Here is a 22678-nt window from a genome sequence, read left to right as displayed (position 1 = left end):
TCTCTCTCTCCCTGTGATCTCACTGTGTGGCCCCAGGCATGCTGCGTACCCTCCAGGACCTCTGAGTAATTGACCTTGTCTTTTCAAAGTTCCCTGATGGTTACTGCTGAGGTGCACCTTACACTCATAGTAAGAACCACAAGAGCCAGTCAGCCCCAGCGTTGGCTCCAGTTGGGGAAATGTCTGTGGGTGCTCGCCACAAATAGTATGGGCCCTGGTGAGCACCGACAGGCATTTCTAGCAGATAGCCTCAGTATCCATGGGCTGAGACCAACACGAAACAGCCCTTCACTGGGTGTCCCCTTTGCAGAGGCTCAATATCTTCCCTGAAGACCGGTTGTTAAAATGGCTTCACAAACTCAGATGTGGGTGGGTCCAAGGTCTGGATACTCAGACCCCCCACAGACGTTTAAATATGTTAGTCAGGGGCAGGAGTGGTATTGTTCCTAGTTTTACACCCATGTCAATAACGTAACTCCCTGCTCTTTCTCAACCAAGTGACTTTCCGGCTATGAAATATGGTGCCAAGAAATCACCCAGATGTCTGGCTGGATTTGTATCCATTGTTAGCCCAGTTCCTATGGCGATAAGATTTGCCACGCCCATGGTCTTTTCCAATTTGCCTCCACAGGAGTCAGCCTCGGTCTGATGGGAGGTGTTAGCTTCTCCGTCGTTGAGGAAGATGCACTTGATTTGACGTCCCTTTCTGGGTCAAGGCTTTTTCACAGCAGAGCCTCTTTCAATGCTTCCGTGTGAAATGAGGCAGAGGCTGGATTCTTTCGCTCAGGGACTACAGGGTGTGGTTTCAGAAGCCTAAGGAGATCTCCTCCCCCAGCAACAGTACTGTTCTTGGCTCTATTTGGGATGAGTGAAGAGTCTGAGGGAAGTTTGCGGAATGGGTGGGACAGAACATTAGTCCAGGGGAGTAGAGGGAGTGGACTGAGTGATGAAAAGGCATAGATGGTGAGATGGGGATGAAACTCCGATGACCCCATCTTTGCTTGCCCAACCCCCTCCCCACCCCATCGCCATATTCTGTGGGCTGAATTCCAAAGTGTGGGATCCATTAGTATGAGGACAACAATAAAAATTACTTTCTCTTTCACAGATGCTGTTCCATTGATCATCTGGAATGGTCTCCACAAAAGCTCTGGGGTGAGCAGGGCTGGGGTGCTAATCCCCCAACCATATGTGATGAGGATTCTGAGAGACAGGGAAGTCACGAGACTTGTCCAAGGCCCTTCAGCAAGCAAATCATAGACAGTGCTCAAAGGTAAGCTTCTCAATCCCAGTCCAGTGCTGTTCACTTCTATGCTAAAAAGGTGAGTACGGACGAGCATGTATGTGTGAACCAGTTTTCTCCAGTCACACATTCACTCCTGCACTACAAAACTATTGGACACTCCCCACAGGTGTGTCCTTTGCCCCTTTATGCGTTCTCTGTGCAACTGCCCCATGCTCCCACCGCTTTCCTGCCACCTGCTCCCATCTTGGATTTTGAAGCGGTCATGGTGCCTCCATTCCAGAAAGCTTGGCCAACCAGTCCAGGGCGGCAATCACAGTTGAATCTTCCTCAAGGAGAGAAACTTCACATTCTGATCTGCAGCGTGGTGGATGCCTGTTTTCTGCAGGCCTGATCGACAGAAATGCTGGATGCTTATGAGAGGTGGACACCTCTTGATAAAAGGTAAAGGATGTTGGCTGGGTCTGCTTGGATAAGTATTTCCTATTGATTTAGAAAAGCAGCCGGGGCTGAAAATACAAACATGTGAGGTATGCACCATAAGCCAGTGCAGAAATGAAGCAGAGCCTTGAGCTCATGTTTGGGCATTTATCATAAATATGAAACGTCATATGACACTGCGTTATCTGCTGGGGGCAGAGGAGAGAAAGAGAAATGAAAGAGAAGACAGTGAGGGTGGAAAAAGCATCAACTTAGAGTAGCAAATACTTAGGCTTAAACTGAGGCTCTGTGGCATACCAGCAGTGCCACACAGGTCACCTGAGCTCTCACAGGTGGGTTTATCCTCATTTCACAGATAATTGTTATGAAGACTCATTTACTCAACAACTATATTGAGTGTCTACGATATGACAGGCTCTGCTCCAGGAAGTGGAATACAAGGAGAAAGAGCCTCCTTTAGGGACCTGACATTCTAGGCAGGAGAGAGACAGACTAAAGAAATAAACAGGACGTTATCAGACATTTACGGGATATAGAATTTAAAAGGCTGATGTGATGGAGAATGGCTGGGAGGAGACTGGGCTATGTTAGGTCAGGAAGCCTTCTCTGAGGAGTCAGAGTGCAGGAAGCTTCTATTCATGCTGACATCTGTGGAGGAGGTTCTTAAGCAGAGTCAATGGCTAATGCAAAGATCCTGGGGCTACAGAAGCAACAGTGAGGGCAGGGGCAGGAGCAGGCTCCTGGGGCAGGAGATCTGAGCAAGTGGTTTGGGTTTGATCGTAAATGTGACGGGAGCCATCGGAGGGTTTTGACCAGGGGTGTAACATGGTCTGATTTGTTTTTAAAAAGATCTCTGTGGCCACTGTGTGGAGAACAGACCACATGGAGCAGAAGCAAGGAGACTGACAGGGAGGTGACTGCACGGTGACTTAGACGGATGTGATTATAAGATGGAAAGCAATGGACAGATGTGGAATCATGTTCTGAAGGTCAAGTCCCCAGGACATGCTGATGGATTAGATGCGATGGTTGAGGGCAGAGAAGTCAAGGATGGAAACCAGGTTTTCAGCTTAAACAAATGGCAGTTGATAGTGTCATATATCAAGGACGCAATAAAATAATGTATGTAAAGCAGTCCTGGGGATGTCTAGTGTGATAGGCGCCTCGATTAATATCCACGAGGACGCACTGAGTGAGCAGGCTGAGCATCAGAGGCAGGAAGGAGTCCAGACACACTTGAAAGGAAAGGCTGTCCAGGTGCCATGATAATACATGTCGAGAGGCCTCCTCAGCCTGGCTGAATGTGCCCACTTATTACTGCAGCCAGGCTCAGCTCCCTGATGCACAGGACACTGGGCAAAATTCCATGTGGAACCGGGAAATGCTCTGATCAGTGAGAAGCAGGAGCCGGGAGGGGGCTTCTGGAGCATAGGGTCCAGCAGGAAACAGCCATGCACATAAAGAATGTCAGGTGGAGGGATTCCCAGTACAAAGCAGACACTCCCTGCACTTTTGGCCAACTTCACACTCTTTCAGGGGCTAGAGTAAAACTCTGGAGCTCCAAATAGGGGGAGAGCAGTCCCAAGATCCTGACCCACAATCTCAGGTCCTCCTTTCATCTGAGACCTGCTTTGAGGTCCAGCAGAGTAGGCAGCGGGGGGCAGATTAGAATCGGAAGGCTGGACTCATCCTAAGAGGTGGACTTTCTTATCCCAGCTCTGCTGGGTGCTGGGCAAAGTACTAGATGTTTACCTCTTTTCTCATGTTCAGTCTTCACTAGGACACTGTGAGATGAATGCTAATATTCCCATTTTATTGATAAGCAAACTGAATCTCAGAGAGGTCAACTCATTAACCCAAGGTCACACAGCTTGAGTGCATGGTTTCAGTCTCATGGACCTTCAGCTGATCTTTATGTCTTGTACCTTGTTGAATCCCCACTGTCCTGCTCATTAGCAAGGGCTCAGTGACCATTTGTTGAATGGATAAAAAATGGCCCCAAAGCTTGTGTTTACTCATAAATCCATCCTATCCCCTTTGAAATATAGACTGAAGAAGTTGCCTTCACCCCAAGTTTCTCTATGTGGCGATGAGACAAAATCTGCTCCCTGGAAGTCGAACTTCCAAGTCAGAAATGTTTGGGAAGAGGGCTGCCTCGCTGCTCGCTCCCGCTGGTCGGATCCAGTCTCTGCCTCACCAGATGAGTCACTCAGGGTTGACAAGGTGTTAGAGAGAGGCAGGCAGGACTCACTGGCTCCCAGAACTCACAAGGGATTGGCACCTGCCTCCCTGGTGTTTGTATTCAGATTACATTTGATGGCGCTCTGAATTCGCGACTAATTACAGCATGCCCAAATAAGGTACTTTAATTACAGCTTCTTTAATTCCAAAGAGAGCGCTGCTTGGAAAACAGGGGCGAGTAGGATATAGATCTGCTTGCTCTGGTCCCTAAGTGTGGCTTGGAAAATGAATTACCAGAAAATCAGTGGCTTCCTCCATGAGCTCCCGATAGGACACTGGTTTGTCATTGCTGGGGAAGCCTCCCAAGGGAGGGGCCACTTAAAGTCTTTGCTACCTGATTACCTAAAGCTGGTGGCCTGGCCAACCCTGGGGACACATGTGGGGGTGCTGGGAGGCTGAGCTGGCTGGGGTTCATGCTCCTTCTCTCTGGGAACAGCTGTCCAGCTGTAATGGGCATTTCTGGTGGGCCTTGTTCAGCCAGCTTGAAAACGCAGACTCGCTGATTGTGCCGTCTCGTGTTGGAAATCGTTTACCGATCTCTGCCACCTCTCAAGCTGTACACATCCAATTCAGGGCTTTTGAATGGGCTTCTCATAGAGCCTTCCGGTTTTCACCCATCTTTTGACAGGTTTTCTGTGTTTATGTAATGGGACACCTCCCATCTCCCTGATGCTAGGCTGCAAATGTGATCCTGAAAACTGGGTCAGTTTAGGGGGTAAAGTTTAAATGTTGTTAAATATATTATTTAAATCATTTTTAATTCTGTCTACTAGACGAATTTGGGCAGCCCATGGATTTTAGCCACTCTGTTTTTCCATAGTGGCCTTAAGACCGGGAATCAGTTACGTTTAGATTTCCATTGAAGACAATAAATCTTTCCACAGCCCTGGCTCCTTTTTGTCCCCTGGCTCTTTAAATGCAACATTTCCTCCAAAGCAGAATTGTTTTGGGGTTCTCTTGGGAGTTTTCTACCTGTCACTGTGATTGTGACACCAACAATGAGAAACCCTTAGCTACGGTGCCAGACACCTTCATGTAAGTGATCTCACTCACTCCCCACTGCTGGCTCTGAAGGGAGACAAGGCGGCTATTGATGCTCTGCTGTTACGGGCGGATGCAGAGAGAACTCATGGCCGTGTCATCCAGTCAGGACAAGCATCTGCAGTGTCTGATGCCATCCCCAGAAGCTTTTCTATGACTGCCTGTCACTAAGCCTTGTTCAGACAATAGCACGTTGTCTCTCAGCAGCCCCTGGGGTGGACCTCAAGCCAGCGCTCAGAGAAGGCTTCCAGGTGTTCCTTGTGTTTCATTTCCAAATATGTATGTTGGGTTAGAACTTAGACCAATTTAAGTGAACAGATATCTATTAAGTGCCTATGCGTGTGTGGCCCTGTGGTGGCATTCAGGGCATAGAGAGATGGCTGAGGGAGTGACAAGCATACCGCTTGTGGATTTAGATTCTAGACAGACCTAAGTCAAATCACAGCTCTTCCCGGGACTTTGAACAAGCTACATAAACATTCACAGCATCAAGATTAAATGAGATAGCCTACAGTGGCCAGCACCTTGAAAGTGGTAAACTAATGGTAGGGGTTCTTTATATATATCATCTCTTTAATCCTTACAACACCCCTCAGGGCGGGGGTACAATTTTTTTCAAAGATTTTATTTTTTTCCTTTTTCTCCCCAAAGCCCCCCAGTACATAGTTGTATATTCTTCGTTGTGGGTCCTTCTAGTTGTGGCATGTGGGACGCTGCCTCAGCGTGGTTTGATGAGCAGTGCCATGTCCGCGCCCAGGATTCGAACCAACGAAACACTGGGCTGCCTGCAGTGGAGCGCGTGAACTTAACCACTCGGCCACGGGGCCAGCCCTGCGGGGGTACAATTTTTACCCCCATTTTATAGATTGGTAAACTGAGGTGATTGGCCAATGGTTACACAACTGCACTCTGCACCCAGGTCTGTCTGGCTCCAACCGTAACTGGTGCTCTTAATCACTGTCATGAACTGCTTTTTGTGATTAAGACAAGGACTGTCCTCCCACTGCTCGTTGTTGGCATATGACATTGTGGCGTGAGCTTTGGATTAGGGGTAGGGATCGCTGCCATTTGGACTCAGCTGTGCCACATACTGGCTGGGAATAGAGGGAGAAGAAAAGAAACAATAGCTGCCACATTCACTTCCTCCTATTTACCAAGTGTGTGCAGGTGCTGGTATAATGATTAACATACAAATTCACTTGAAAGCAGAGCTGAACTCAGAGTTCTTCTTGTCGTTATGTGTTCTCTCAAATAATAGACTCTGAAATCTCAACTATCTCTTGAGGGGATGGTTGAAAATCTGACATTAAAAAGCAAGTCCTCTCATTCAGAAAGACTGAGAACCACTGCCCCAGGGTGCTTCTTTTTCTGCTCTACCATCTAGCAGGGGAGAATCACAGGTGCCTTTGAGACTGAGGAAATATAGCTATCCTCTCCACTCACGAAAAGCCTACGGGCACACACCCACACACGACTTTGTGTACAATTTCAGGTACTTCACAGATGTCCCTCCCCCACCCCCCAGCAGGCCATTTGCAGACTGGAATATGGAGTCCACAGACCTGGGGTTGAATCTGAGTTCTCACCTGCTTAAGTTGTCACTAGTCTGAGGTTCAGCGTCCTCCTCTGTCAATCTGGTAGGAGTGAGGATAAAATGAGATGGCCCCAAGGAAGAGCCCGATGCCCCTTACCTGCTCAGTATGCACCAGCCCAGCACCCGGACAGCTAGAGACAGGAAAACAATGAAATGACGAAGCAAAGGGCCACCATCCAGGGAGGGAGACTTCCACCCTCAAATGAGCTACCACTCCCGAGGAAGAGCCATTTAACTGCGCATTTTATAGGCTTTTCATTAGCTTCAATAATACACACTTTGTGGTGCCCTCGAGTGAGCATGGGGAGGACTACTTGAGCGACTTGTAAATGTTAATGGTTCCTCGTCCAGCTTCCCTCCCATTAATCGCTGGGCTGGTGGGGATTGACGAGCCAGTGTGCTCCCCACTCGCGTCTTCCTCTCAGAGCTGAAGCTGCTGCACTGTGCTTCCAGTCCTGCTTGGTCCTGTCCATTTTCCATGAGGAAGGGAGACTGCCCACCCTGCTGGACAGGCTACACCTTGATTTTGAGCTTAGTAGGGCACTTTGCATGGGAAAATGGGGTAAAGATCTCCATCCCGTGGGTTCTGAGGGCTTTCGTGCCTTGCTATTCAAACTGTGATCTGTGAACCAGACCATGGAGGCTTCTTAGAAATGCAGGATCCCAGGTCCCACTCCAGACTTAGAATCTGCATTTACCAGGATCCCTGGGGTGATGCATGTATGCATGAAAGCTTGGGAAGCATTGCTCTAATAATGGAACTCCTCCACATGCTTGCACAGGAGTGCGGAGAACTTCAAATCACCTATAGGGAAGATTTGACTGTAAAAATAATGCAGCAGGAATAATGAGTACCAACAAGTTTCGCGTTAATGCTTCACAATCCACAAAGTGCTTGGGTGGACGCCTTGCTGACTCTGCTAAGCGCTTTTATTACAGCGGCATCCTCCTCTAAAATCCATCCCACCTCTATTTTCCTGGGCAATGTCTGTTTTAAGAAGAGAACAGTTGTGAGTTTGAGCCCTGGCTCTGCCATTCACTGATTCCATAACCTTATGTAAGTTCCTTATCCCTTTAAGTCTCTGGATTCTCAGCCATAAAAGGGGAATGATGATAATTACCTTCTTTGCAGAATTATTACTCGGATGAAATGGGATAATGCATGTCTGACGCTTAGCTCCACACCCAGTTCTGGGGAATCCTCAATAAATGGCAGTTCCATGGTTTTGTTTCTCTTGTTGCTGCTTTTAGTGTAAATTTCCACTGGACCCAGCTCTGCAGGGGCAAAAGCTGAGGCTGTCTTCTGGCTGCCCAGCACATGGTAGGTTTGTCAAAAATTTGTGAAATGGATGCTTGATCTTCACAACAGCCAGCAAGGTGAGCCAGGCAATATTTTCCCAATGATATAACTTAATAATCACAAGAATCCTGGGAGGTAGGTTTTATCTCCCAGCTTGTAGACGATAGTCTGGAGGCTCTGGGTCAGTAGAAAATTCACCCAGGATCACACAACGTGTTACTGTCTAAGTCGCTTTTCCCCCTACCTCGTCCAACACCCTCTTTGTTTCATGTCACTGCTTCCTCTGGGTTCCTTTCATCTTAAGTTCGTAGCTTCTCTGGGCTCAGACATACTTTAACATGTGTCATGGATGGGAAAGAGGAGATTCTGATTGTTTTCTTTGTTCACTGACCACTGAGTAGCAGCTAATGAGAGGAAAGGATTTTCTTACCATCTACCCTAAGTCCAGCTTGCTGCCTGCAAGCCCACCTGTCCAGAATATTCCCAAATTCTAGTCTTTGTCCTACTGCTTGTACCATTTTGGGTCTGTCTGGATACCATCCATGCTATTTATTTTCTATTTTATCGTATCAGCTCACTTTTTAAAATTTAAACAAAGGGGTTTATTTTTTTTTAAACAGGATATGATTTTTTTTGGGGGGGGGATGATTGGCCCTAAGCCAACTTCTGTTACCAATCTTCCTCTTTCTTTTTCTCCCCAAAGCCCCCGTACATAGTTGTATATCCTAGTTGTAGGTCACTCTAGTTCTTCTATGTGAGACGCCTCCTCAGCATGGCTGGATGAGCGGTGCATGGGTCCGTGCCCAGGATCTGAACTGGTGAACCCCCATCCACCAAAGCAGAGTGCGCAAACTTAACGACTTGGCCACGGGGCCGGCCCCCTAAACAACTGTGTTTTAAAATGAAACTATATCAATGCCATAAATGGAAATCTAGCATCACCATCCAATAATAGAAAATGACAATAAAAAGAAATGCAATGTAAACAACATGATGTTCTTTAATTCTAGGCACACAATGTTGCCTGCAGAAGGCTCTGTCCCTGAGGTCTTTCTCTTCCTCCAAAGTGAGATTAACACGTGATGGTTAGCACCAGGGTGTGCCTGATATCCAAGCTTTCTTTTTGACATAATCAGAAGGATTGAAAAACAAAGAGAAAAAAGCAGTGAAAAGGAAATGCACTTATCACCACATCATTCAATGTTATTTAGTGCTCTTAAGGTATCAATAAAATCATCCCATAAGCCCCCAGAAGTTCCAGTCCCTGGAAAACAACATTCTAGCACATGTTATGCCATTAGATGCTATTTTTACAATTGCATCTATTGATATCCAATAGCATCAAGGCAGGAATGTCTTGATTCCTCAACCAGTCTGTCTAGTGCACAGGGAACAGACCATGGACTCTGGAACAAACTACCTGGATTTGTATCCCAGCTAGGGCAGTTACTGACCGTTGACCTCGGAGAAGTTGCTTTACCTCTTTTGCCTCAACTTTCTCATCTTTTTAAGAGGATACTAATAGTAACTATTGCAAATAACAGTTGTGAGGATTAAATGCGTAATAAAACACTTAAGACAGCACTGGGCACAGAGTAAGTGTCATATAAATAATTACTGGTTCTGCTGTTGCGGCTGCCTCTGCTGCTGTTTTGATGTGCTCAGGCCAGAATACTACAAGTAAGTCCTTACCTACAATTCATATGTTAACTCTTCACCTGTTTGAGGGGTGCTATCCAGGTCTCTTCCCCTTCTGAGTCTCCAGACTAAACAATCTCTGAGGCTGGAGTCTCTTCCAATGGGAAGAACAAAAGAGCTGGGAGGGAAGGGCTCCAAAGGATGGGGATATTTCTCTGGAGGGAGCTGGCAAGTGGTTGGCTCCTGCTGTGTACAACACACTTTCACATGATGTCTGTATACTCTCTCCCATAAATCTGTAGTTGATGCTATTCTTCAAATATTTCCTGTTCCCTGCCTTGCTTGAACAAGGTAGGACTTCCCTTCCCATAAGAAATTAGGTATATCCACGTGAATATGACTTTCTATGGCCAAGAAAATGTGAGTAGAAGTAATGAGTGTCACAGCGGGCAGAAACTTTCAGAGCTAATGGGTGATTCACAGCATTCTCTTTTTCTTTCTTCCATAACCATGGAAACATGGAGTTCCTGAGTAAGTATGCCACGAGCAAGAGCTCCCAGCCAACATACCATGGAAAGTGTGGCAAAGAGAAAAATAAAGCTTTGTTGTTTTAAGCCAATGAAATTTTGTTTAACTTCAGCAGCGAAACCTACCCTGTCCTGGCTAACACATACCTGAATTCTTGCATCTAGCAAGACTTTGCTGTCCTTGGAGTCCAAACTAGAGCCTGGGCCCAAGTTTCATTGGAGCTGGGCATGAAGTACCTGTAACCACTCTCACTTTTTGCCTCTGTCTCCCTTCTTCTCCCCTCATTAGTATCTAGTGAAGAAAGTGAGGAAACTTGAGTTCAGAACCCTTCCTCAGCTGCCAACTTCTTGCAGAAAGTTGAAAACTATTTCCCCTCTGGGTTTATTTCTTGCCAAATCTCAGGGAAGGAAGGAACCCCTTAAAGTCATTGTCTTAGGCCCCTGTTTGCTGTCTGAATCTCCTTTACCTCATTTCCTTATCTAGCCTTTGCCTGAATAATTCCAGAGACAGGAAACTTACCAGCCATGTCATTAATGGACATAAATCTGGGCTATGATGGTGAGACTTCCTATGCTACTGCTCTGACTGCTCGACTTACCTGAGAGGTGAATGGTTTTGAAGATCCGTACTTTGTAGAATGGCCATATAATTTATCATCCTAACCAGGACGTTTTTAAGAATAAAAAGGGGTACAAGTAACAATTATACTAGAACAATAGGTTTAAACAAAACTATCTTGGGCAAACCAGGATGTATGGTCACTTGGCTTCTATGATTCCATGACCATCAACAAATGGTACAAATAAATTCTATGGGTAGGACTGGGTCCCATCTTCAGTAGCTACCCCTGACTTCTGGTCTATCTCCTCCCCCAAACTGTTGACAGCCAATCCTCTCTGGATGGCCTCTCATTCTCTAACCAACTCTCTCGTGAGAATTTTAGTCCCAAAGCCGTTGCAGAAGGAAAGCGTGGACATATGGCTATAATTTCAAGCAAATTTCCCCCACAGGTGCTTCATATTCCTAACAACTATCTTGATCAGATGCATATTTAATGCCTTTTGCTGGAGACACAGATGCAAACTGCTCAACCCTTCCTGGAGCTTCAGAATGCTGCCAGGTCCCAGTACATTTGCTGTGAGAGCTACTGGAGGGCCTGGAGCTACATTCTGTCAGTGTCCCCACAAGACCCAGACTCTCAGGAAACTTACTCACAAGGTAATGGAAGGAGAGGCAGGGCTTATTAAGTTTCCTTCTGCAGACTGACTGCAATTCCGCCCTGGGCATAGGCTCATTTGCATACTTGATTTATAGCTTTAATTTGAATATTATAGTTACTTCACATAAACCATTACCTTGGTTCCTCTTTGAATTTTTCTTTTAACAATCTACTCCATTCTACAAGGAACCCAATAAGGCCAAGAGCCTCTAATATGAGAAGATTTATATTCTCCTTTCCACTGGGACAGAGGAATATGGAAGGTGGAGAAGGGAAATGAACAAACTGCTAAGTTTCAGAAATGCTTGATTCCCACCCCAGGGCAGTCTGACAATTACACACAACTCAAGCATGTTCAGCTTCAAGAATCTTTGATAACTGTCTTTTGCTTTTATAATATTGGGCACTTTCTGTCTCTCTCTTTTTATTTTTTTGAGGAATATTAGCCCTGAGTTAACTACTGTCAATGCTCCTCTTTTTGCTGAGGAAGACTGGCCCTGAGCTAACATCCATGCCCATCTTCCTCTGGGTACTTTCTCTTAAAGTTGCCTCTTCTCTTCTTTCCTTTGGTTTTTCCAAAATGTAGTTAAAATTTACTGAGTGCATATTATACGTATAGCACTGAGCTACATAATCAGATTATAGTAGTGCAAAAGGCAAGTTTGTCCTGGCCTCAGGGAGATTATACTCTTGCCAGACAATACAAATACCAAGAAAGATATTATGCATTCTACGGATTACCTATATATTCCAAACATCTGCTTTTCCTACTCCTTCAGAGGTGAGCAGCCCCTGCATATACTGTGTGTGTGTATTATATAGTAACCAAAGACAGGTTTTGCTCTTACATTTCTCCTGTGTTGAGCTCTTGGAAATTTTTTTTTACATTAATATTCTGCTTGGTTTTTCTCAGGCCTGCTGTGGGCTCCTGCTCAGTTGATAGTTCTTCTTTGGAACTTTGGGCAAAGTTCCAACCATAGGAGGCCGTGCCCTCTCAGTGTAGATCTGGAACCAAAATATCCTTTTGCTTTGTTGCTGGGTCTTTTCAATCTTCCTGTTTATGTTGGTGTTGATTTTCTACTGAAGATTTTAGATAAAAAGATAAGATCTGATGGCTATTTGGATGGCTTGTAGCAATCAATACTTTCACCAAGAATGGTGGGGAAAGTTGGACAACATTTTAAAATGTGTTCTGTTTGACAGCACTGGGGAGATCCAAGGTTACCTGAACTTTAGGGGCCACAGTGCAAGAATGTGAGTCTGATGTAGTTATTCCCTTGAAGCATTTACCAATTTTTTCAAGCTGGAGGGAGAGAGAGAGCTTAAGGAACAGAGCAGAATGTAGCTGAAGAGCTAAGCAGTACTTTCAGTAGTCAGCACTACAGGAGAGAGAAGAAACTGAAGTTCAAGACGCTCTAAGGATGAAGGATCCTGGAAAATACCCAAAGCCTTCAGGTATGCCCCTTCAAGATCTACAACATCAAAGTAACCTTGGATCAAAGCTAGACCAAGCCTTACAAAGTCTAAGACTGAGCCTCACAAAAGTGAATCCCTCATGGGATTGAGCGATTATGACCCTACTCTAGCTACCTGCCAAGAGGATAGGGTGAAATATTCTCAGTTAGTGAACTGGAAGGGATTTTAAAAGAAAGCATCCATTCAGAATGCAGAAAGAATAAAGTATAAAACATAAAAAAGGAATAAGAGACATATAGGGTATGGCATATAGTCTAATATTCATGCAATTCAATGCACAAAATGGCAGGAAGGAGAAAATGAGGACAGAAGCAACATTTAAAAAGATAATGACAGAGAATTTATCAAAGTTGATGAAAGACATAAAGCCAGAGGTTCAAGAATCTCTACTAAACTTCAATAGGGTAAAATTAAATGAAAGCACATAGAGGCACAGGACAGTGAAAAACTACTGAAAGCCAAAGGAAACAGAGAATATAAAAAGACGTCAGGAAAAAAAAATCACCTTTTAGGACCAACAATGACAATGACAGCTGATGCCTCTACTGAAACAATGGAAGCCAGGAAAAACAGAATGACATTTTCAAAGGGCTAAGGGAAAATAACTGCCAACCTAGAATTCAACATCCAGTAAAAAGATCCTTATAAAGTAAATGAGGAATTATGACATTTACTTTAATAAACAAAAACAGCAAGAAATTGTTTCCAACATACTTTAAAAAAGTACTAGAAGAAATATATAAGTAGATCTAGATAAATACTGACAGTACAGCACAGTAATAATGATGTAATGTGGAGATTTTATTTATATATATTATATGTAATATATTTATATATTATATATCATCATTACCTATAAAATGATAAAAATAGTAACTTATAATGTAACAAGTCAAGGATGATTAGAATCTCTAGACTACAGTAACTGAGAAAAGAATTCACAACTAAGAAGCTAATAAAGTAGGGAAATGGAATTATGAAAAAATATTTGATTAATCCTAAGGAATGTAATAAAGGAAAGAAAATGAAACAAAACTGGTAGAAAAGATAACTATAAATCCAAATATGTCAGTAATTATATAATTATAATGATATAACATTATGACAATATATCATTATTTTTTTAATATATGTATATATTAAATATAAATGACCAAAATAGACTCATTAGAAAAACAAACAATGTCGGACTACTAAAAACAAAAGAAAACCTAAGTATATGCTGCTTACTAGAGATACATCTTAAATATAAGGACATGGAATAATTAAAAGTAAAAAGATGACAACTATATAGATAAAAATATATAACATATATATAACTTTATATATAATTAGTATAACTCTACTTACATCAGACAAAATAGGTTTAAGCAAGAAGGCATCCAATATACACAAATAACTGTTAAACTTGAGGATCTCTTCCCCTTCATATAAGGGCACCAGTTCTATCAGATCAGATCTTAGGACCTCATTTAAGCATAATCACCTCTTTAAAGGCCCTATCTCCAATACAGTCACATGGGGGTTACAGCTTCAACATACGAATTTGAGGGGGACACTATTTAGTCCATAGCATCCGCATATTTTGTGATTAGCAATTCCACTGCTGAGAGTTACCCAATAGAAATGTGTTTCCAAAAGACATGCTTAAATATGTTCATAGCAGTAGTTTTTATATTAGGCACAAACTGGAAACAACCAGATAGTGCATGAATACTAGTGTGGTTAAATTATTTGAGGTTCTTTGCTACAGTGCTATTCTATACAGCAATTAGAACGAGTGAACTACTGCTCTACACAACAACATAGATGAATCACACAAATACAATGTTCAACAAAGGAAGCCAGACGCAAAACAAAACATACTGTGTAACTCCATTTATATAATGCTTAAAAACAGAAAAATTAATCTATGGTACTAGAAGTCAGGATAACTATTACCTTTGTTTCAGAACTTTAAAGATAGCATTCCACTGAATTTTGATTTCCATAGTTTTCATTATATAGTCAGCTATAAAATTTATTAATACTCCTTTGGAGGTAATATATTTCTCCTCTTTCTACTTTTAAGATTTTCCCCTTGTCTTTCATTTTTAGCAATTTGACTTTGGTGTTCCTCACATGTCTACTATACTCTGTTCTGTTTTTAAAAAAATAATCCCCCTCCATTCCTCAGTTTGTCCTTTCTTCCGGTTAAGTAATCTATCCTCTCTGGGTCTGGTATTCTGTTAAATCTATCCATTAAGTTTCCAATTTTATGTCCATTTGATTCTTTTGTTTTTAAAACAGATCCCAATTCTCTGATGAAATTCTCTACCTCTTTCGTATTTTTTCTTTATAATTTTGAATACATTAATCATAGTTATTTTGAAGCATTTGTTAACTCTAATACAGTAGATCCTCATTATTTGTAGATTCCTTGTTTGTGAATTTGCTTACTTGCTAAAATTTATTTGTAACCCCAAAATCAATATTCACACCACTTTCTTGGTCATTTGTGGATAAGTGCAAAGTGGTGAACAATTTGATTCACTTGGTGCATACATTCCCAGCTAACGCTGAAAAAGGCAATGCTCTGCCTTCTTGTTTCAGCTGTCATACTGTAAACAAGTGTTCTTTTTGTGGTCTATTGTTGTCACCTTTTTTACATTTTTGTGCTTTATTTGGCAGTTTAGCTGTTTCAAATGGCCACCAAGCATAATGCTAAAGTGCTGTCTAGTATTCCTGAGTGCCAGACAGCTGTCATGTACATTGTGCAGAAAATACATGTGCTATACAAACTTTTTTTAGGCATGAGTTACAGTGCTGTTTGTCATGAGTTCAATGCTAATGAATCAACATTATGGTACACCCATAAAAAGAAAGAGGGAGTTTGGTAATCTGTATGTAAGTCCACTCCAGAAAGTGCTAAAGTAACATCTATAGTGCATAAAGAATCTATGAAAAATCTGCTAAAATTGTGGATTCATGAAGTGATGGAAAAAAAAAAAAGCCTAGTGGACAGCAATATTGTGACACTGAATACTAAAGAAATTTGCCATCATATTACTCAAGATCACAAAAATATTAAACACATCTCAACTACTGCTGGTGGCTCACGCATTTCAAAAGATGATATGGCACAAGAAATGTTAAACTTGCAGGCAAAACTGTTCTGCAAAGCAGGAGATGTGGAACAATTTAAAAATCCCTGGTAAGTGTTATACAGGAAAAGAGTTACGTGAAAGAGCAGGTTTTCAATGCTGATGAGGCGAGCTTGTTTTACAAGGATGATGTCAAAAAAACCCTACATAATGCGAATAGAATTTTGACTCACAAAAAGGTTGTGACCAGAGGATGCGGGAGCCTAACTCCATATTTCTACTTACAGATATAGTTCAGCATTCATTAATTCAGTGTTTATGGAAACTTTATAGAATGTTATTACTGCAAAATACAAGAATTGACTGTTTCTGAATCATCTGTGGATCTGCTTTTATCATTTGCTTTTCCCCCTTGTTTTTTAGTTATATGGTTCTGTTTCTACATGTATATTAAATTTTAATTAGATAACTTTAAAATACTGTAGAGTTCTAGATGATGTTATCTTCCACAAGTAAATTCACCCTTTCCTCTGATAGGCAAATAGTTGGGTGGGATAATCTCCTGATGTAGTCATGGGCTGCGTAGTTCAAGCTGGGTTGACATTTTCTTAAGACTCAGTCTCAATCTGATTTCTTCCTGCTGTGGCCATCAGAAATTTCAATCGAGAGCCTGACTTCCTTTTTTGATTCAACGCTGAGTAACTGTAGAAAATTTTGCTCTACTCTATGGAGATTTGTGGCTTAGCATCTTGATTCCCCTGTCTTTAAAGCTTCAGAATTTGGAAAATATACTGAGGAGGAGACTGGTAGTATGTTTGATGCTCCTTGAGTCTTCAATTTTGTCACTTTAGCCTAACATAACTGTCAAAACACAGCTCTCCTGGTTAATCTGTCCCAAAGCAGTGGCCCCTTGCCAGAAGCCAAGCCTGGATTTGCAGACTTTAGATGTGCCCAGATCAGCAAGTGCCCTGGGGAAAACAGTTTCAGATAATCAGTGTGACTTCACCAGGGACGCCATAACAAAGCACCACAGGCTGGGCGGCTTAAACAACAGAAATTTAGTTTCTCACAGTTATGGAGGCTGGAAGTCTGAGATCAAGGTGTTGGCAGTATTGGTTTCTTCTGAAACCTCTCTCCTTGGCTTGTAGATGGCTGCCTTCTCCCTGTGTCTTCACATCGTCTTCCCCCTGGGCACGTCTGTGTCCTAATTTCCTCTCCTTATAAGGACACTAATCGTATTGGATTAGAGCACACTCTAATGACCTCATTTTAACTTAATTGCCTCTTTAAAGACCCTAGATCCAAATACAGTCACATTTTGTGGGAGTTAAGACTCAACATATGAATTTGGAGGGGACACAATTCAGCCCGTAACAAGGGCTTCCTACTCCTGTCTGTAGTCCTCAGGGCTCTTCCTCATAATAACTTCTATCTCCTAGGCACTGACAGGCTGTGGGAAATTCCCCTGTGCTTTTCTGAGTTTGAGTTCAACCTTTTCTACTCTTGCTCCATGCAGCTTCAAAATTCGGCAAATGTCTTGAGAGAAAAATGTCGTGTATTTAAAGTCCCTCCATTTTCCATTTGTGTCTCCCTCCCTGATAACCAAATTATCAGCTTCTGGCCCATACCAAAAATTGGCAAATGTCCCCAAGGGCAGCTGCAAATCCTAGCTCACCTCTGCAATGTTCTCCCCCTTGGATTTTATTCCCTCTAGTCCTTGTTGTTTCTGCAGCTCTCTGATGCCTTTAAATGTATGACTTTTGCGGCCAACCTATCAAGTTTTTCCTATTCGCTGTGAAATGTTGGCTTACACATCTCCATCCTATGAGGAAGCCAGGTCAGTGGTTACCTGTAAGGAAGGGATGCGTTGTGACTGGTAGGTGGTACGGAGCGAGTCTCTGACTTCACCTGGGAGCTGGAGTTACAGAGGTGTATTCACGTTAATAAAATTCATTGAGTTGTATACTTAGGTATACATGTTCTGGCTTGTATATTATGTTTCCAATAAAATGTATATTTTTTTAAAAAAGGAAAGACAACACAGGAAAAGACAGTGTAAAGCTATGTGCTGAATACAACTTTTCCAAAACTCAATGGAAAAGTAGCTTTCAAGGCAACCCATTCATAAAGGAGCTCCAGTTCTTCCCTCAGCTTCTCTGTCCTTGGATTCATATTCTTCCTCTGTCTTTCCCTGGGAGGAGCTCCACCCCTCTTACTGTGAGGACATCAGCAGCCCAATTCCCTCTCTCTTATTCTCATCGGATAAATTTCAAAGTCTGAGACCTTGTGTCAGGAATGGTTTCCCAGAAATTTGGCGGGACAAATGTGGATACCTATTGACATTCTAGTACGAGGAAGGGAACTTGGGGCTCCAGATCTCACAGGCGTGGATGGGGGCAGATTACATCTTCCTGCATGGTTTTCCTAACAGGATTATTTGCAGATATACCTGTTTAATTAACTTGGTACTTGTTGATCCATGCACATATCTGTGTCTCTGAGGACATTATTAGTTCTCAAGGATAGTACATTCTCAAGTCATGAAAGGAAGAAAGTAGCTTCTCCCCTGTAAGCTGCAGTGCCCTTCCTTTTCCACAGACTTATTAAACCCAATTATTATTCTTTTCTCTTTCCAGATTGAAACTTTTGGGGCCTGTTGGAATGAGAGAGAGAACATATGCCCCTTCATCAAAGCTCTTGCAGTTACACAAAGAGAAACTGTGAAATGTCTAATCTAGAAAGAGGTTTTCTCCCCCTCAGTCTGCATTTGGGGAAAGGGATGAGGTTTAGTTATAGTTGTGGTAAGTGCAGCACAGGAAAAAGATGAAGTTCCATGGAGCGCATCAGTGGAGGACCATCAAGTTGGGTCCATTTGCAGCTTCTGTCTCTGCCCCCATGGCCACTCTGTTCCTGGGTCCATCACCCCAGTTCCATTGGCTAATGTCAATGGCAGAGTCACTTTGTCTACTTGGTTGTTCAGTGCCTCTTCCATGGTGTATGCTTTCTGGTTGGCTTTAATGTGAGACACAGATTTCTTTGGGGCCACACTGTTATTTCTATTTGCATATGTCTACTGTGGATATCATTATCATCAGTCTGTCAGATTTTTTCCTTCCATGCTTCTGAACAGTCAACCAAGGAATACATCCTCACCTTGAGCCACTTATCTTTCCACACAAAGTAGACGAGCAGGTACTTTGCTCACAGTTCTACCCAACAAGAAGATTCTTACTCTCCACGGTCTTTCAGGGCCACTTCTCTAATGCAGCCATTGCTCATTATTGGCAGACACACCCATCCCAAACCAACTCATCTGTAAGGCAAGCTTGGGTTTTTTCCCCTCCTCTTTTAGCAGGCTGTATAGGTCCTTCTCTGTGGCCATATGTGCAGCCAGGAGGGACCACTTATACAACTGTGGTGGGTAACATGGGGCTTTTGACAAATAAGCCTGCACTGCTTATTTGTGCCTCTGGTCTATTTTATGGATGGATTGCTGCTGTATCTGTCTGATTCTATGACTTGTGGGTCTAGCAGAATCTTGTTTGGAGTTGGCAGCTGTGGACACATGGTCACTTTCTGCTCCATAGTCAAGGCTTGCATCTCTAAAAGGACCCAGTAACATGAAAGAAGTTTTTCCTAATGTATATGAGTCTCCCTGCAGATGTCATGGCCTTATTCCCAAACCCAGAGATCTATATTGTGGTTCTTCCATTGGTGCTTTCAATAAACTCCACACAGCATCTTTTTCTCCCCACTGACACATCTGATCCCACAAGGTCTGTGGGGTCATAAGGTTCAATTTACAGGAATGTTTATACTGCAGCCTATAAGTACTACAGAGCTCTTTCCTGTTCTGACTTCACTCAAAGCTTGCATCTTTCCATGTCATTAAGGATTCAGCAGGAGCAATACACATAGGTATAGAATGCGTTGCCTCCAGAACTCAAAGAGATCTACTAGGTACTGTGATTCTTTGTGGTATGCAAGGGGATGCAAGATGCAGCCTTTTGTCTTCTACTTTGGGAGGATATCCTAGTATACCCCTGACCACGAGACCCCTAGAAACCTTTCTGAAATAAAAGATTCCTTAAATTCATGTGGTTTATCTCCAACTGTCCTTAGCAATGTATCTTACTAGGTCCTCTAGCATAGGTGCCACTTTCTGCTCATACTGCTCAATCACATGATGACATCAATGTCACATTCTGTAGCATATCCACAAGGTCCAGATCTTTTTGGTCTGTATTATTATAGAGAAAAAGGGAGTTAATATAGGCTTAGGACAAAACTGTAAGTGAATATTATTGTCTAGTCTTCCTCTGCAGGAGATAAGAACCTCTTCTAGGCTCCCGAATAGGTCCTCTGGCTCTCACACTCAGCCTTTTGCTGTCTGTTGACCACCTTTAGTTTCTCTTTATCCCTCTGTTGGGCATCAGTACAACTTGTTGGTATCCAGCCAACTCTTCGGTCCTTCTAGGCATTGGTTTCTCCAAATCTTTGAAGGGCCTAAATTATCACATTGGCAAGGACATTCCCCTCCAACAAGATGTTTTCTCAGGTTGCCTCAGTGAATCTTCAGTTATTGGGCCGCCACCTTGTGCCAGGACTATTCGTGTTTCATGTGCCATTCAGGATGAAGTCCTGAGTACCAGCTGGGTAGTGAATGTGCCCATCCCCAAGCTTTCTCAGACCACTTCCAGTACCACATGGGTTAGTTCAGGTCCTCTGAGAAGCAGGTACTAAGATGGGATTAGAAGTGCAGGAGATTCAATGGAAGAACCAACTGTGAAGGGTCAAGAGGGAAGGAGCAGCAGAGGGCAAGGAAGGCCTTCAGCCCATGATACAGGGCTGACCTCTAAGAAAGGAGAGGCAAAAATGGAGGATTAAGACCAAAGAGTTTAGACAGTACAGTTCTGAGGAAGTTTTGGTCAGATCAGTGAGGAGTCCCTGAGCAAGGCTGCCTATCAGGAGAGTTCTCGCCTGAGACCATTGAGCTAGTAATTTTGGAGTTGAGATTCAAACCTAGGGTCTTAAAGTCCGTGCTGTTTTTGTTCCACCACAGCTGCTGAAAGTTCTCATCCGCTAGTTAGAACTGGCAGTCCCCTGACATTTCGGGCTTCTCCCTGTGATTTCCCCAAGGACTGGATTCAATGTTGTATCTTTTCTAAGGTTCACTGGTGTTTATCACATCCTGGATCCTGTGGGTTACCAGGCTCTCAGCCATTTATTCAGGTCTTCTGGTCTCCTGCAGTCAGGAGACTAGAAAATTTGGACAAAGAAGGTTAAGAAACATGAAAGGATGGCTAAACTCCAGGTTAATAGATAAGAACTTGGTTGACTCTGAGGAAGGGAAATAATATGGAACTGAGTTTTGTAACCTCTATCCTGACACACGTGTGCATGCGTGTGTGGGCACACACAAACACACACACACACGCTTTCCTGCATGCATCTCCACTTATTCTTCACCCAATGAACTTAGGCTCTGGCAGCAATCTGAGTGAGGGTAGGTGGTGTATAGGATGGAAATGATGTCTTTGAAATCACAAAATGCTTACAGATATGGAACTCAGACAGATTAAGTAACTAGCCAAAGTCACTCAGCTGCCTTATGGTGGTTGTAAAACCTAGGACAAATGGAATAATCATCAATAAAGTGAGACCCTGGTCCCTAGTGTCTTAAGTCTACCGCCCCTCACGTCCCCACACTTTGTGGCAGGTGGTCTTGGAGAGGAAAGAGCACAAGCTTTGGAGTTAGGCAGGCAGAGGCTCTAAATGACTGCCAATTCCAAACATGTGTCCTTGGGCAAGATAAGTTCTCAGCCCTCAATTTCCTCATCTGTGAAATATAGTTAATTCTACCTAATTTATAAGATTGATAAGATATTTAAATTTGTACATGCAAAAGCAGCTAGTACAGACTGAACACATGGTAGGCACTTAACTAATATTCGTTGCCCTATTAGGAAGACACTGTAGTGGCGGACAGAGCCACTTTCTGAGTCTCCCAGGGCAGAGAGTAACTTATCAACAGAGGCCTTCCCCGTGCATCAACCTCAAGGTTGATATTTGGAAGGCAGTTGTACCAATAGCAATTAATTTCCTCAGTCCTGGATTTCCTGTTAATTATTCTGAAAACATACTCACATTCCATCAACAGGCCTGCTTTCAAAATTATAGCCATTTTTCATCCTTAATAAAGTCTCCTTCTTGCCTCCTCCCTTTGTTTCACAATTGAAAACATCTTAATCCTAGAGAATTTAAAGAATATGGGAAATAGGAAGCATAGAGCTCCTTTCTCCACTCTCTAATAATAATCACCCCCTAGAAGAGAAACTGACCTTTCTTCACCTATTGGGTGCAGGGACTTCACATTCTCTTCCTTCCCTAACCTTCACACCAAGGCTCCATGTCACTGATGGTTGGGTTGTTATCCACACTTCAGAAATGATGAAACTGAGATTGAGAGAGGTTATTTCCTTTGGCCAAGATCACACAATAAATGTTGTCAGAGTCAATATTTGAGCTCAATCTGTCTGATATCAAAATCCATGCTTGTGTTAGATATGTGTCATTTTTGCCTAAAAGCACACACACACACACCACATGCACATGCATGCACACACAGTTTACTGCCTCCTGTTTCTGGTGTATTGTAAGAGAAGGAAGCACCTCCCTTCTCCGTCAGCTTCTGACCTCCATGCTTAGAGCCGTTGTCTCCCCCTGATCCAAGTAAAGACCAAGAAATGGTAGTTGTGAATTAAGCTTATTTCTTTGTAGGCAAGAAAGCTGTTGTGTTAAATACAACCTAAAGGATTTTCCTCAGGCCAGTGGGCTAGCTCAAAAACAGTAATGATGTTATTTGAGGCTGATT

General features: G+C 43.0%; 1 long non-coding RNA gene across 1 annotated transcript in view; it reads left to right on the top strand.

The window, feature by feature from the left end:
- Positions 1-22678, top strand: part of LOC139040051 (uncharacterized) — a 48900-nt gene that overhangs the window by 9372 nt on the left and 16850 nt on the right. Inside the window, exon 3 of the long non-coding RNA XR_011493844.1 lies at positions 1109-1273. This is a non-coding gene — a long non-coding RNA (uncharacterized lncRNA). The remainder of the gene's footprint in view (positions 1-1108; positions 1274-22678) is intronic.

This window comes from Equus asinus, chromosome 2, assembly GCF_041296235.1.
Source record: "Equus asinus isolate D_3611 breed Donkey chromosome 2, EquAss-T2T_v2, whole genome shotgun sequence".
In the NCBI taxonomy this organism is placed as follows: Eukaryota; Metazoa; Chordata; class Mammalia; order Perissodactyla; family Equidae; genus Equus; species Equus asinus.
The sequence above is the reverse complement of the archived record's forward strand: the minus strand, read 5'-3'. Positions and strand labels throughout refer to the sequence as shown.